The sequence below is a fragment of the Schistocerca americana genome, chromosome X (assembly GCF_021461395.2).
Source record: "Schistocerca americana isolate TAMUIC-IGC-003095 chromosome X, iqSchAmer2.1, whole genome shotgun sequence".
Lineage (NCBI taxonomy): Eukaryota > Metazoa > Arthropoda > Insecta > Orthoptera > Acrididae > Schistocerca > Schistocerca americana.
In genome coordinates this window covers 535,764,839-535,782,179 of record NC_060130.1, presented here as the reverse complement: position 1 = coordinate 535,782,179, position 17,341 = coordinate 535,764,839, and the positions used below count along the sequence as shown (strand labels likewise).

At 40.8% G+C, this 17,341-nt stretch overlaps 1 pseudogene; it reads left to right on the top strand.

Annotated features, from left to right (window-relative positions):
* The first annotated feature begins 14,900 nt into the window (after nucleotides 1-14,900).
* Nucleotides 14,901-15,018, top strand: LOC124556946 (annotated as a pseudogene).
* Nucleotides 15,019-17,341: the final 2,323 nt, after the last annotated feature.

The window sequence follows — 17,341 nt, the reverse complement described above, 5'->3', positions numbered from 1 at the left end:
CAATTATGTCCATAATCAAGTCCCAGTCTTTTTCACACAAAGATATTCCTTATCCATATTTGTAAGTCAAAAGTCAGCAATATAAAATAAAATCGTATGTACAGGTGAAGTTATTCTCCTCCTTGCTGCTGGTACTGAAACTACTGAAAAAAATACCACATAAAACTACCATAGCCATGCAAATACAGCTGAGGCATATTTTCGGTTACGTTTCCTAGTATACACCATTAAGAACCTGTTGTACACAAATGTGTACATTAAACTTACTTGATACATAACACAAATATGAACTGAATGAAATTGCTGAAAATTCCACTGAAAGAATCTCTAATGTTTCCAAAAGAAGGAAACCGCACAAAATATTCATTAACAAAACCCACAACGTGACTATTATAGCAATAAAGTCAATGAGTAATGGCTTCCCACCGAGAGACAACACCAGAGAGAATATTTTACTATGTGGTTCACAGACTGCTCACAAGAGAGCAGCAGTTGCTGGAGCATGGCTAAAAGAAACATACACAAATGTGCACAGTGAGTTTGGATGCACCTGACATTTCTTGTCAGCGAAATATTAGTGAACAAATTTTATGTACACAATTGTGACCACCAGGTCTGAAAGGGTTAAGAAATATTATATGACTGCGAAGCCCAACCATGACAAGTTAACTAAATATTATGTCACCAGATCAAATAACTAATAAATAGGTACTGACCTGAGTTGAGGAGAGAAAATATCTTTGGCCCAACTTGTGTAAAGAAGACATAGGTTAATAGGACACATCATGAGGCTAAGAAAGAGTTAATTTTTTATGGAGGAATGTGTAAGTAAAAGGTGTAGAGAAAGAACAAGGTTTGGCAACAGTTAGCAGGTCAAGATGGATTTACCTTGCATGAGCTATGCGGAGAGGAAGGAACTTGCTCGTCTGAATCAGAACAGTCTTCCGACTGAAGACCTCAACAACGAAAGGAACAATACTTGGGAGACGAGTAGCCTCCTATTTCCCGGTCATACATGCCGCAGTTTCTATAGTTATATGACTGTTTCGATCTAAAGTTATTGTTATATTGTTGTGGAGAGTTTGAAATGCTACAATCAGTAGTGGTTTGTGGTCTGCAAAAATATCCGTGGGTAACTGCGAACAATGTGAAATGGGTAGCCATTGTATCCACCGAGTAGTAAGTCATATATAATAAATTAATTCTGCGAAGAAGCTGACCACACATTTTTATTTGTCTTGTTAAGACGAGATCATTAACATTTCACAGCAATCTGTACGATGAGAATAAAACCAATACATAAATACAATAATTACGAAAATTTTAACTGTTGTTGTGTTTGTATAGCTATGCAGACGTAAAGGTGGCTAAGGTCAACAGATACATATGCTCAAATTATCTCAGTGGTTCACTGAGTAGTTTAGACTCTGCAGAACAAATTTGAAGTAAGAAATAATGAACGTGTATGAAGATGATATCACAATGTAAGAATACATATTACCAACCTTCTTATGCAGAAAGGTTGTAGGTGTACGATTGATTTCATGATAAAATTAGCATTTAATTTAAGCGGTGGCTAATAAAACTGACAGTAATCCAAAAGTACCATCAAATATGTAAAGTTTCACACCATCAACGAAAAACATATAAAAGGGCACCTCAAAATGACATGTTGTATTAATCTGTAGAATCATATGACACTAATGGTTCAATTTTCAAGAACAGCAAGTATAGGAAAGAATGGGATTTTTTTTATTCAGCTGTCGGCAAAAATGTGTTTACATATTTGAAGATGATTTACGGTGTACAGGATGAGAAATTCGGTACACAAAGTTGCCACTTCTTGAAACAACGGCTGTAACGCACCAGTGCTTAGAGTGGAAATAAACTTGAATGACTTAAACACGTACGTCATTGCAAGCTGCTTCAGCCCTAGTTGTGGTTGGCGAGTGGTGGCGTGTAACCTTCTCAGCAATCCATGTTCACAAGTTTTCAGTGGTTGAGAGATCTGCAGAACGTGCTGGCCCGGTCATTAGTTAAACAGTCACTGTTTGAAGTTAGGTCATGTCAGTAATGTCAACATGTGTCTTGCGTTTGCTGGTTGTAAGATAACGTGAAGGAGAGCTAAGAGTTATCGCATAGCCAACAGTGGTAAAGCCATCAGATATTTAATGGTTGCTTCCCAAATTCCCACCTGTGTGGGCCAGAAGTGGTCGTGTTGTGTATGTTATGAAAGCCCATACCGTTACATCAAGTGTCGTGCTCGAATGAGGATGGTGAATATAAAATGGCTACGCTCATTTTTCTTGGAATTTCCTGACTCGGATACATCCATAGTGATTCTGTTTTCAGAACGAGTTCTCGTCTACAAAGCTGACAGGGGCGCTACTCGTTTGACCATTGTTGTAGTTGGATATAGCCTGTCGATACACCGCTCTCTCTTGCTGCTTCAGTCGAAGCCACATCAATGGTCGCTATACAGACAGTTTTTGGTGTTCTAGACACTGTCGAAATTTTAGCGTTTCACCTGCGCAAACTTTGGAAACTTGTGGTAAAGTTCCTATGGGAACAAACTGCTGAGGTCATCGGTCCCTAGGCCTACACACTACTAATCCTGCTTAAACTAACTTACACTAAGGACAACACACACACCCATGCCCGAGGGAGGACTCGAACCCCCGATGTGGGGATTTACCTGTGCAGCCACCGGTTAGTGACAGTAAGCAACTGGGTCATAAAGCGGTAGTTGATTTTATTTAGTGTTTTCAGGGTTTGTGTAATAATATTTAACTCTTGTTCGACAAATATGTATTACTAATGCGTTAATAACATTTCACAAGCAAACTTTAGTTTTTAACCATTTTAGTGAGTACGCAGCAAACCACAATTTAAGGGCCATTTATTCGAAACCCCATAACTGTCTCCCATTACTACACAAAAGATTGAAATTTAGCTCAAAGGTGCCTGCAACCTCTGGTGCAAAAGCATGGCACCATGCGACACCACTCTCGGGCTTGGCGATGCTTCAAACAGCATGTTATAGACTATATGCGAAAAAGAGGCTATAGCTCAGAAGTAGATATGAGTTGGGTTAATGATGTCTCATTGGCACCAACTTTCCGTCATAACCCGTCTTATACAAATTTCACCTCTTCTTTGACGCCTTCGAGATGGAGCTCAGACCGGACACCCAGAGTGCAAATCACGCTGATTCCTTATGGGTGCCAGGGGAAAACGTTTCAGGCACACCGCCGCTCAGAATCTACACATGAACGCCAAAGGATGTGGCGGGGAGGGGTCATAAAGGGCATCAAGAAAATCATAAGTTCACTTGCGGCATTGGTTCCCGCACATTTCGCGGTCGAAAACGATAGTCCGCATTGCGATGAGCAACTGGACGAAGTTCTTGACAACTTTTGACATTGCTGACACCCTCTTGATAGTTCAATCCTTCTCTAGGGGCATTGTCTGCTAGAACCACACTGAATATGATCACACCGTTTTGGAGCGTAGTGCGACCGCTTTTTTTGCGCTGCGGTGTAGGGCGGAGTCAGTAGGGACTGTTCACAACCATTCGAGGAAATATGAGCATGATCTGAAGTAGCAAAAGGTGTCCATACTTTTTCGGCCTCCCTGTTACGTGCCCTCCTATTGCATGCAACTTTGACACATGAATGAATAAAATAGCCAAGGATCCCTCTAAGACTCGCAAGTTCGACGACACCCAAGGTAGCAGGACATCCTGTGATGGATTCCTAGGTGCCGGCAGGCAGGGAAATCTTGACACCCTTCAACAAAGTAGCCCTGCAAAGCTGCTCTAGTGCCTGCTTTCAGCCCTGTAAGCAGGGACACATTGACACCCTTAAACAAAGTGGCCCTACACTGCTGCTCCAGTGCCTGCTTACAGGCTTGCAGCATCTGTGGGGTGTCACAGGGTTGGCTGCCAGAAATTGCCTTGGAATCCATTTCTGAACAGGCACATTTTTGAAGTGTTCAAGAAATGGGTGCGGTAGGCGCTGAGGGTGCTGCCAAACAGGAGCAAGAAAGATTAAAAAGCATAAGCACCATTCAGTGCTTCGGATCAAAATTTCGTCGAATGATTTTGAACGGTCTCTAACGGTTCCAACCTATTCAAGAGGGCAAAAATCGCAGTTGTGCTGCACTGCAAGGGAGTGCGATCATGTTCAATGGGGATGCAGCCCCCCCAACGACCTTAGAGAAGAGTTACAACACTCGGTGGCGTCATTAGTGTCCAAGGTTGTCAAGAACGTCCTCCTGTTGCTCATGGCACTGCGAACTGTCGTTTGCGGCGGTGAAATGTGTTGGAATCAACGCCCCAGGGGAAGGGCTGGTTTCGTTGTCGCCCTTGATGCCAACCCCTGAGATGGGGTGAAATGGGGGTAAGAGGAGGTGTGGCGACCTTCCCATCGTGCGACACGCTTAAAATGGCGTTGGGCACAATTGTGGTGAAGCGTGGTGTCAACGTGACATCTCTAACCCAGCTTACACCTCACAGGAACTTCTAAGCTGTGGCCTTTTCTTCGCATGTGTCGATGCTCTATTTTAAGTGTCGCAATGGGTGACGCCACAGAGCGCCACACTTTTGCATCCTTACAGAGAAGGTTGTAGGCTCCTTTGAGCCAAATTTAAGACATTTGTGTTGCAATAGGAAACACTTACAGAGTTTCGAAAAAGTTACCATTTACTTGTGATGCGCAGTTTATGTTATACACACACTCCAATATGTCATAGCAAAGGACATATAGATTAGAATGAAATTTACCAGTGAGACTGGTGATGTAGTCATTAATGAAAATATAGTTTCTCAATTTCTATGAAATATAGATATTTTGAGGTATTTTTTGTCAAATGTTTTGGATAATTTTCAGCAGATCGATAATGCTAAATTGTAATTGGCTTTCTCATTTTAATGCTGATCTCTGATTGCAGCAGAGGAGAGGGAGGTGTTGCGCTATACAGCGTAGGTGAGCCACTGGCGTGCATAATGCATGTCTATGACTTTAATATTGGTTTTACATACTTTTACTGCATATTTGGTGCTATTTTTTAATATTACACTCTGATTTGTTGGAAATAGGAAGGATGAAGGGTAGGCTGGATATAATGTAATTTAATGCTATTTTTACACATTATTTAAATGGTACACTGAGGGTGATTGGTAAGATGATGGGCCGTGGGCTATAAATCACAATAATTTGTCTTTTCCATCATTCTGGATTTTTAATAGTGTACTATGTTTGGCTGGAGGTAAGACAGCATATGGGGAGGGGGAAAGGGGAAGAGTGATTTTAATTTTCTGTTAATAAAACTAAGCTATTTCTACCATCTTGGATATTTCGTATAGGTACGAAATTGTGAATACTGCAGTTTCAACTACCTGTTTTCAACTACTTTTCAAGGCCGCGCAACTATGCATTTTCGACTACTTTGCTCGACCATCGCCCTGAAAAACTCGATGATAAGATTCTTTTAGGATGGTTATCTTACAAAGTAGTGATATAAGTGGGTAGTTGGGTGATACTGAAAAGTAGCTGAAAGCAGGGCATGCCCGTTTTCGTACCTATACCACAAATCCAAGCCAGCAGAAATAACCTTACTTTGTTAATGGAAGATTAAAAACCCTCTTCCCCTTCCATCCTCCCGTTGTCCCCCTCCTTATCTCTAACAAGTCAGTGCACTGTAGTAAAAAATTGCCCCAAATATGCACTAAAAATTACGTAAGCCTCATATGAATGTCAAAGATATTCATTATTTCCAAAATACATTTAAAATGATGTCAAATTACACTACTTACAAATACACGTGCAGTATCCCTCTGACAATATGAAACTGATGATGTCATGTTTACGTATACATGCATAGCTCTGGCGTAATAGTAAAATGATTCCTAGGTTAAAGATGTGCATCATATGCGTGAAATGGCTGACCCAATCTGCATAATGTTCCACCTTCCTCTTTCCTCCCCCAATCCGAAACTAATATTAACATGAGAGAGCCAATTATAATGTATCCCCATCTGAGCTCTCCTCGAAAGTACCTAAACGACTTAAATTGTCTATCGACAGAAAATATGGCACACACTTCTTTCTCCTCTCCTCCATTAGAACCTACTATTAAATGAGAGAGAGCCAGTTACAGTGTAGCTTCATCTGGGGTATGTTCCACAGTATTTGAACGACCTAAATTAATTAAACAAAATACATCATATACCTCACTCTCTCTTGTTCACTCTGAGACTAGAATTTTAGCTGTCATTAAAATTAAAGACACAGTTACCTTTTAGCATCATATGCGATGTTTTTAAAAGTATCCAAAATAGTTATCAAAAACTACATCAAAGTATTTGAACTGAGTAAAAAATGACGAACTATGTTGCATTAATGACTTCCAAAAAAAGTGTTTATTATCTAGCTCACCAGTCGCATCGATAAATTTCATTGGAAGTTATATCTGATTCGCTATGGAATACTGAAATTAGTAAATAACATACTCTCAATGAACAATTAAAAAGTGACATTTGTCTATGGAGTGTAATTAATGAATTAGTAATACATACTTCCAAAACATTAGTTACTTTCAATACTGTTCTGCATAACCTGAAAATGCGAAATAAAATCAACAGCTGTTTTATCTCCCAGTTGCTTACTTTCATCAACAGATGGCCGCACTGGTAGTTTCGATCTCTGCACCAGGAGTTGCTAACTGTCATGATGGATGTTTCACGCATCATGCTTTCAGCTTGCCGAAAGTGTTGACTCGGGAGATGAATGCGGATGTATTACCATTATACACGAGGATTTCTCACACACCATGTGTTGCACTACACGATGGAGGGATGAATGCTGCATTTTCTGTTCAGTTACGGATAAGCTTTTCCCCATACTTGGAAATATATAGCATTCTTATAGATTGCGTCAATATTGAATGAATACATTCCCCCTCTTCCCCCTCATAGGTCGGCGTCATCCTCCCCCCCCCCCCATCTGCCACCGTATCACCTGTATAGTGCTGTTATAAGTCAGTGTTCAGTGTTGTGCGTCCCCTGTCAGTGTTGCGAACAGCCACCATACTGTCGCTAGTTGTGTTTTTATCTCGTGCGAACAGAGACCAGCCTGTCGCCGTGTTTTTTTTAATAGTGCGTTTCTCCTTCCTGTGTGTCTTCATCCGCATTGTCAACACCGTGTTTGTATTTGAAGCTCCTCAACTTTCTGCCATTTTACTTTTATTAACAAAGTCACCATTTTATCGCCTTTTTATATTGTTTGTTCTCTCACCATTGTTTTGTTTAACTTTCTCTCGGCTGTAGAGCAGCGTATTAAGCTGCTGTCAGCCCGGCCCTCCCCAGGTATGGGGGGAATCGAAAATCAATAAAGAAAAAAAATGAATACACTTTAAATATATAAATACTGTTGAAATGTAAACATTACATTTTCTTGGTCGCTGACATATTTTAGAATATTGTGGCGTTTGGAAAGCACCATAGATGAGGTAAAATAATTAATTTAAGCTTTACAGTGATTGTAATTCACTTCAAATAGGTCCCAAACATTTACAATAATTGTTATCGATTACATTTTCTAGTAATGTATTATCTTCGTTCTGCTCTCCCCTAACACATACCTTAGCGTTCACAATCATGTTTTATAAACACAAATTTGGCGGATAAGTGTGGAAAATAACTTGATGCAAACATTGTGATAATCAACATATACATCACACTTCTCATGTTTTGCCAATTTATTTTGGAGACATTTCAGAATATTGTGACATTTGACAAACATCATATACGTAGAAAATAATTAATTTAAGGCTCTATTGCATCTACACCGAGTGTTGTCCACATATCGATATTTGGATGGGTTTTTAACAGTGCAGCCATCTTCTGGTGACAGTAAGTAACTTGTGGAACAAAGATTGAACTTTTAACGTTTTTACCAGTGCAGCCATCTGTTAGTGACAGTAAGAATCTGTGATATAAAGCAGCTATCGATTATGCATCACGTTTCCCAGTTTTGGGGTATAATACTCAAAGTAAAACGCATGCTCTGAACTATGTATTACTAATTTGTTAATTACATTTTATAAGCAAATATTGCTTTTTAATTATGTATTGAGAGGGTGTATGTACTCCTTCCAACATTTCGTCACAGATTGTATATAGCTTTCACTGAAATTTGGAACTGTGGGTTGTGAACCACACCATATACAATCTTTTTTTGGAAGACAGCAATGCAAACATAGTTTGTCTTTTTTACGTAATTCAGAAAGTTTTTCATATGTTTTGATAAATATTGTGGATACTTTTGAGCACATTCTAGGTGAGGCTACATTGTAACTGGTCATTTCGCTTTAAGGTAGGTGTGTGATATTTGTTTTTATAAATAATTCAGGTCCCTTGGGTACTTTTGAGCACAGCCCAGATGGAGCTATATTGTAACTGGTTCTTTAATTTTAATAATGGCTAAAATGCTAGGCTCTGATAGAGGAGTGGATAGGGAGGTGTGTAAAATATTTATTTTAGTAATACAAGTTGTTTGGGTAGTTTTGAGCGCAGCCCAGATAAGGTTACATTGTAATTGGCACTTTCAGTTTAATACTAAGTCCTGGTTGGAGGGGAGGGGAGGGAGGCAGAACACAATGCAATGTGTGTTCGCCATTTTCCGTATATAATGTATATCTGTGAAATTGGAGTTATTTTATTTTACGGCAATAATCCCGTTATTTAATAGCCACAACTTTTACCTACCTCTGGTCAATTAGATCAGAGGTAGGTAAAAGATGTGGCTATAAAATAACGGGATTATTCCCGTAAAACATTTTATTTCAACAATATACGTATTTAGCTATTGACACGCTCAATATACTCGCCTCCCCTGTCCCTACAATGCTCCATGCGAATTTTCCATTGACGGTAATATTGCTGGAAATCTGCCTCTGTGAGCTTCATAATTTTCCTTTTAATTCAAATTTTACATTGCAGATGAAAATCACATGGTGCTATGTCAGGTGAATAAGGTGAGTGATCTAACAATGAGATACTGTACTTCGCTAGAAACCTCTTAAACAGACAACGTGGTATGAGTTGGTGCACTGTTTTGACTTGTTCTTCCCCAGATCGGGTCGTTTTTTTCTTATTTTGTTACGGAACAAGAACCTCAAGGTAGTAATGCTGATTAGTTTTTTGACCTTCAGGAACCCCGTGAAGATAGACAATTCCATGAACATCGAAGGAAACAATCATAGTCGCTTTGAACCTTCATTTGCTCATTATTGCTTTTCTCGCTCTTGGTGAAGTTGAGTCGTTCAATTGCCTGCACTGGCGGTTATTTTCTGAATCGAAAGCGATACATCAAGATTCGTCACATGTTATCACTCTTTCCAAGAAATATGGATCATTTTCTGTGGCATTCAGAGCGTCAGCACAAACATTTTCCTGGTCGTCATTTTGTTTGATCGAGAGAATTTTCGGCTCTAGCTTCGCCTCATTTTTCTCATGTGAAATTGCTTAAGTAAAATTTGTCTTACGTATTCTTTGTCAATTCCTAAAGCATCAGTGATCGATCTAATACCCAACTGAATATCATATCGAATCAGATTACCTATTTTTTTGATATTTTCATCCGTTTTTTATATTGATCGGTGTCCAAGGAGTGAGTCATCTTCAACGTCTTCTCGGCCATCTTTGAAACGCTCGAAACTCTCGGAAAATTGCGTCCGTGGGAAACAGTCTTCACCGTACACTTCTTTTAGTAAGATATCCGTTTCAGTAGCAATTTTCTCAAGTTTCATGTCAACCTTCACGGTAATTCGTTGCTCTGTTTTTCCACAGAAATAAAATAAAATTTCTTACACAATCTGAGGCCACAGCCACAATTATTTGCCTACAGACACCAGAGATGCAAAAGTTTGAGAAGGCTTCACGCTTCAGACCTGTTGGTAGTTCAGCTTTAGTGCGTAAGTGCTTCCTCTGTGAGAGCATCAGTCCGGTCATTTTGTAGTCACATCCCATACGTGTACATAAATTGTGTAACACGACACCATTCTTATGCATCTTTTTAATATTACGACAGTGTTATACATATGAACGTAAATAATGTAGTTTGACACAATTTTACGCTGTAAATTAAAACAGCTTGACTTTCAAGGAAAGAATGAATATCGTAGAATTTCAGGTGGATGTTACGTAAGTTTTACCACATATCACATTGTAGACATAATTTCAACATTTGACTCTGATTGGTTGGAAAAAGAAGGGGGAGGTAGGTGTAAAGCACAAATGAGATAGATGGGTTTTTGACAGGTTGGAGAGAGGAAGAAGTGGAGGAGGAAGAGGTGTGGTTTGATGTGTAATTTGACACCATGTGTACACATAATTTCATTACTACACTCAGAATGGTTTCAAAGGTGAGGGGACGTGGGATCTAAAGCACACAATTGGTCCAAATGTAAATAATGTATTTTGACATCATTCTTATGCTTGAAATTAATTTATTTGACTCTGATGGAAATAATGAATATTTTTGACTTTCAGCTGGAGGTTACATAACCTTCTTATTGCGTATCTGGAGCGATTTTTAATATAACACGCTGGTGGATTGGAAAAAGGAAGGGGATTGCTATAAAACACGCTGTTGGCGTGTTTCCATCATCATGGTTTTTTTTTTTTTTTTTTTTTTTTTTTTTTTTTTTTTTTTTTTTTGTAATTGGTTGGAGATTTGGAGATTTGGAGGTGAGGAGTTGTGAACGGCTATGGAGGAGGAGGGGCAAGGACACAAAGCACAACTGGGTTAGCTGAACTATTTTCCTCCTGCTAATATTTTACAGTTTCCTCTAACCCTGTACTCGACTTTGTTTTGAATTTCCAACCATTTTCTTGGATTTAATACCATCTTCTTTATTGGACTTGGTAAATTTCCAGCCAATTTTTTGAAAATATTCCGCCAATTTGAACACCAAACAATTTTTAAAAAAATTTTTATGTCACCATTTTGAATTTTTGGATTTCCCACCCTAAGCAACTGCAGTGCAGCCACAGTGCCACCTATATTCAGAAACTGGAAATGTATACCAAGTTCTCCACAGTTTTACTATTGGAGATAGTAGGAATTATAAAGTGGTTTCGTTCTCGCTTCCCACGCCCGGGTTCCCGGGTTCGATTCCCGGCGGGGTCAGAGATTTTCTCTGCCTCGTGATGACTGGGTGTTGTGTGCTGTCCTTAGGTTAGTTAGGTTTAAGTAGTCCTAAGTTCTAGGGGACTGATGACCATAGATGTTAAGTCCCATAGTGCTCAGAGCCATTTGAACCATTTTTTTATAAAGCGGTTTCTTCAGATTTGGACTAGAAACAACAAAATGTAAGGTCACTAACATCACCACTGCACGACCTCACACATTCCAGTAATAGATTTCTTAATACTGGCTGAGCTGAGGGCGCCAGCGAATGAAGTAAGCAATGACATTGTAAATCACAAATATAATGTTTCACTCTAGCAAGACTAAGAACAGGTTCACTATTACACTAAACAGTCAGTAGTATAATAAAAGTTTTAGCTGGACTTCCACTACACTTGCTTGTAGAAGGAAACAGTCATATAACCTGCCCAGATTTGACTAGATGTGGACTAACATTCGATCCTCCTGTTTTTTTTATTTATATTATATGTACACTGGATATCCATCTCAATATAGCGAGTGAAGGCTATGGCAGTGGAGTGATATTCAAAGGAACCAGTAATGATGCTTTCCACAATCAAATGAAACAGAGTGTTATGGGAGTTCCTTCCCTATGCTAGTGGAACGATCCCTGTAGCCTTAATGTTCATCGCCATTTGAAGTCTCCCAATTTTTCTTTTTAAATCCATGAGTTACATGTAAAAATTCTGGCTTACAGTGGTCCCAAGGTTGAGTCAGTGGTTAATTGCTAGTTTGTACCCGCTCTGGGGATCTATGTGAGCCCTTAATGTGATGTTACTGTGTATGTACTCCGCACACATCAGAAATCCATAGCGAAACTTTTAATGTGCTGTATGCAATCAGGACACACTGCCTGAACAAAAAGTGAAGGTCGCAGAAGTGGACGACCAAACAAAATGAAACCTCACGATTTAAGGGGAGCTGGAACGCCCTATCCCGACAATGTTAAATTTAGTGACTTGGCTTCCCTGTATTTCAGGAACCATTGTAGCCATTGACATGAAACTTTTACAGGACATTAAACTTATGTTCTGAGTCTAGTGAACCACAATAATTGCATTTCAGCTACTGCTTTCGGAAATACAATTTTTTAACTACACAGTTAAAATTTGTGTACTTTTTTGTACGTTATCCTAAATAATTTTGATGATACATAACATAATGTTCTTCTTTTAGTTCAGTAGACTCAGAGTATGTATGTTATTACTTCCTGAAAATTTGAATACTCTACTCGAAGTGGTTTCCAAGAGTTAGGGAAAAATGCAACAGAAAATGTAAATTTTGTGGGAACGGCTTCTAAAGTTTCAAAAGAGTGTAACTCACTTAATATATGTTTAATTTATCATTTTTAGTCACTCAGAAGCACCTTGCTCCATGCTGTATATAATCCTCTTGATCTTTTTCCAAGTTTTTTTCTTCTTTTCTTTTAACTGGACTCTTTAGTCACCATATGTGGCGCATACTCTGCTTTATCAATGCGAACCTGGTCCATCCTTCAAGTCCTCTGATGCAGTTTGCTCCAGGCCTAATTACTATATGCTGTAGCACTTTCACCCTACCAATGTTTCCATCATTAAAAGCAATAACAACATCACCGATGCCCCCCTCCCCCCCCCCCCCCGCACCTTAGTGTCTTCATTCCAACAAAAACCTTTTTTCCTAAGCGAGTCCATAATATAAGATTAATGTACGACTCATTGGGATTTTGAGTCTGACTATGCAGACACTTCTTCAGTAGTTCAGGATTTTCCAGGTCTCTGTAAATAGGTTTTATGATATCCATGACTGCTGCTGGGATGGAATGTTTATGGCTGTATGAGCTGTTTGAGTACTGGGCATGGCGGTAATTGCACCGCGAATCAGGTACAGGAGGGCAAAGGTGATGTACTGGTTTCTCATCAGTTGACAGTCTGTGGAAGAAAGTATTCCATGGAGCCTGCTTCATTTTCGACAAATCCTCAGTATTATTTCTAATGGCCATCCCATAATGCTGCTGTAGTTCATCAATCATTTTGTTGGTCAGCCTGCCTCTTGTGGTTTTACCATCAGAAAGTTTCTTGTCTCTCAAACTTTGTTTCAACTTCCTCCATTTGGTGCCCATCCTCTTCTGGACATGACCATTATAACACAGCAATCCACAGCCTTCTATATAAGAAATTACCGATTTTATTAAATCTTGAAGTAATGCACGTAAAAATTTTAACATTTCCAACCAGTGTAGATTATATTTAAAAAATAAAATACTTCCCATGTGAGTTTATAAGTGATATATACACCATTTTATTCGGAAAATTACAAATTTTATAATGAGATAAAAATCCGAAAATGTGAAAAAAATCCGTTCTAAGTCCCCTTAAGAGTTTTTTGTGTTTCGTTATTTCATTTATTAAAAAATCTAGTGAAATTCACAAAGATCTTGGCACTATCAGCCCACTTATCAGTAAGACGTTGCGCCCCCCTCCCCACCACACCCGGCCTGGAAGCATGCACTGATTATTTTGGGAAGTGTGTCATTAAGTCATTGTATTCTCTCCTGAGGTAAGCTGGCCCATAACATTTGTAACTGGTCCTTGATATTCTTAACTACTGGGACTAAGACGAACTTGACGTCCGCGCTGGTGCCACACATGTTCTATGGGACAAATCTGGGTATCTTGTTTTCCATGAGAGCTCCTCAACATCATTCAGACAGTTCATAGAGACAGGTGCCATGTGTGTACAAGCATTGTCCTGTTAAAAAATGGAACAACGATATTGTTGCATGACAGGTAACACACGAGGACGCTTTATGTCCTTGACGGAGCATTATGCTGTCAGAGTTTCCTCAATCACTACCAGCCATGACCAGAAGTCATACCCGGTGGCTCCCCATATCATAACGCAAAGAGTAACACCGCTGCGCCTCTCCAAAACGTTGAGATAATGGGACCTCTACCCACGTCGTCCCCCACTCGCCAACGATGGAGATCCGGGAAACTACAGAACTTGATTTATCGCTCAATACAGTACGACGCCATTCACCAGCAGTCCGTGCTTCCTGGTTACAGCACCATATGAAATGCATCCTTTTGTGTGGAGGACTTACGGCAGCCTACTCGTAAACAGTACTTTTCTAGTCTGATTGCTACTAGTCTTTGAACACTGATGTGGAATGGCACAGAGTGTTGCTGAGAATGCAGTACCTGTTTTTAGAAGGCAGTTGAAAATGTGTGGAGCTGCGAAGTGGTTAGTGCGCAGTGTGGTGGTCCTCCCTTGTGGTTGTCAGACGTCGTTGACCGGAATCTTGACGTCGAGTAGGTCTGTCTTCACTTTCCCATGCAATCAGACATCGGGCTGCTGTCACATTCGAACGCCCCACAAATCTGGATATTGCACGATTCGACCAGGCGGCCAAATATAAAGCCACATTAAGGCCTCTTCCAAATTCTGCCAGGTGTTAGTTGTCTCACACTCTCCGTGTCTTTCATAGTGATCACTCAATCTATGACGCTGTTCACAACCATTATACACCCTACCAGGCTAGTAACAAATTACATGTAACAATGTTAATCCACTCTGGTGACCTACCCACCTGTCACAGGGAATTGCAACTCTTCAACAGCCGCCGACAGTGTGAACATGTATGAAGATACACTGACATCCACGTAATCTGGGTGCTTCATTTTTTTCAGGCAGTGTATGTAGAAGGCCAACGGCCTTGCCGCAGTGGTAACACCGGTCCCCGTCAGATCATCGAAGTTAAGGGCTGTCGGGCTGGGCTAGCACTTGGATGGGTGACCATCCGGTCTGCCGAGCGCTGTTGGCAACCCTTATGAGGCCAACTGAGGAGTTACTTGATTGAGAAGTAGCGGCTCCGGTCTCGTAAACTGACATACGGCCGGGAGAGCGGTGTGCTGACCACATGCCCCTCCACATCCGTGTCCAGTGACGCCTATGGGCACACGGCGGCCGGTCGGTACGGTTGGGCCTTCCAACGCCTGTTCAAACGGAGTTTAGTGTATGTAGAAGAGAGTGTTGTACGTAAAGGATAGTGTAACTTGGAGCAAACGCTGTGTAACATATTAAAGCTATTTCGAATGTGCAGTTAATTCTAAAAGTTATAGATTTTTATGGCAAGTAAAAGTCTCTGTATTTTTAAAACTGGTTGTATAACGTGTAGACGATTAAAGTCACACTTCGCCAATTGTGCGTCATTTTATAACGTGAAACAGTATGAGGTATTTTGTCACGGAACATGCGCTATTTGCAATTCAGCTGAGTTTCGTAAATGTTTTGACGATTTCACCTGTCTTGAAAACAGAAATTTTTGTTAATTTCCAATAGCTTCAGTTTCAAAATGTGTTTAACTTCTAAATTTATAACTGGTTTTTGATAATACACACACCAAAAAAAGTTTTGCATCACCTCGGTTCCGATAGTCCCGTAACCTGTACAGAAAGTTGGAATAGAGATCAACATAAACATCATTTCCGCCCTTTTTATTGCTCATGAAAACCACACATTGCATGTTGTACCACCATACAGCGAGACCTTCAGAGGCGGTGGTCCAGACAGATGTACACACCAGTACCTCTAATACCCAGTAACACCTCCTCTTGCATTGATGCATGCCTGTATTCTTCGTGGCATACTATCCACAAGTTGATCTAGGCACTTTTGGTCCACATTGTCCCACTCCTCAGCGGCGATTCGGCGTAGATGCCTCAGAGTGGTTGGTGGGTCACGTCGTCCATAAACAGCCCTTTTCAATACATCCCAGGCATGTTCTATACGGTTCGTGTCTGGAGAACATGTTCGCTACTCTAGTCGAGCGGTGTCGTTATCCTGAAGGAAGATGTGCACGATGGGGGCGCGAATTGTAGTCCATGAAGACGAATGCCTCGCCAATATGCTGCCCATATGGTTGCACTATCGGTCGGAGAATGTCATTCATGTATCGTACAGCCATTACGGCGCCTTCCGTGACCACCAGCGGCGTACGTCGACCCCACATAATGTCATCCCAAAACATCAGGGAACCTCCACCTTGCTGCACTCGCCAGACAGTGTATCTAAAGCGTTCAGCCTCGCTGGGTTGCCTCCAAACACGAGTCCGACGATTGTCTGGTTGAAAGCATATGCGACACTCATCGGTGAAGAGAACATGATGCCAATCCTGAGTGGTCCATTCGGCATATTGTTGGGTCCATCTGTACCGCGCTGCATCGTGTCATGGTTGCAAAGATGGACCTCGCCATGGAAGTCGGGAGTGAAGGTTCGCGTCATGCATCCTACTGCGCACAGTTTGGGTCGTAACACGAAGTCTTGTGGCTGCGCTAAAAGCATTATTCAACATGGTGGCGTTGCTGTCATGGTTCCTTCGCGACATAATCCGTAGGTAGCGGTCATCCATTTCAGTAGTAGCCCTTGGACGGCCTGAGCGATGCATGTCATCGACAGTTCATGTCTCTCTGTATGTCCTCCATGCCCGAACAACATCGCTTTGGTTCACTCGGAGACGCCTGGACACTTTCCTTGTTGAGAGACCTTCCTGGCACAAAGTAACAATACGGACGTGATCGAACCGCAGTATTTACCGTCTAGGCATGGTTGAACTACAGACAACACGAGCCGTGTACCTCCTTCCTCGTGGAATCACTGGAACTGATCTGCTGTCAGACCCCCTCCGTCTGATAGGCGCTGCTCATGCATGGTTGTTTGCATCTTTGGGAGGATTTAGTGACACCTCTGAACAGTCAAAGGGACTGTGTCTGTGATACAATATCCACAGTCAACGTCTGTCTTCAGGAGTTCTGGGAACTGGGGTGAGGCAAAACATTCTTTATGTGTGTAGTTTTGTTTAATTTGACTTCACTTACTGATTATTGTTGCGTAGCAGAGCCATTATGGGACAAATAGACGGCGAAATACAGTACTGACTAGATTTTCTCGACTGCAAAGCAATTAAATTAGAAGACAGTGTTTTTTCCTAAGTACGTGACCATGTAGTACCTTGGAATATGTCTCACCATTTCGCAGAACCTTAATTTTCCCCAATAATTCTTGTAATTTTAGAAAAAGACTGCAGCACATAGAAAGTGAATGCTATCATCTAAAGCCGGCCGGGGTGGCCGAGCCGTTCTAGGCGC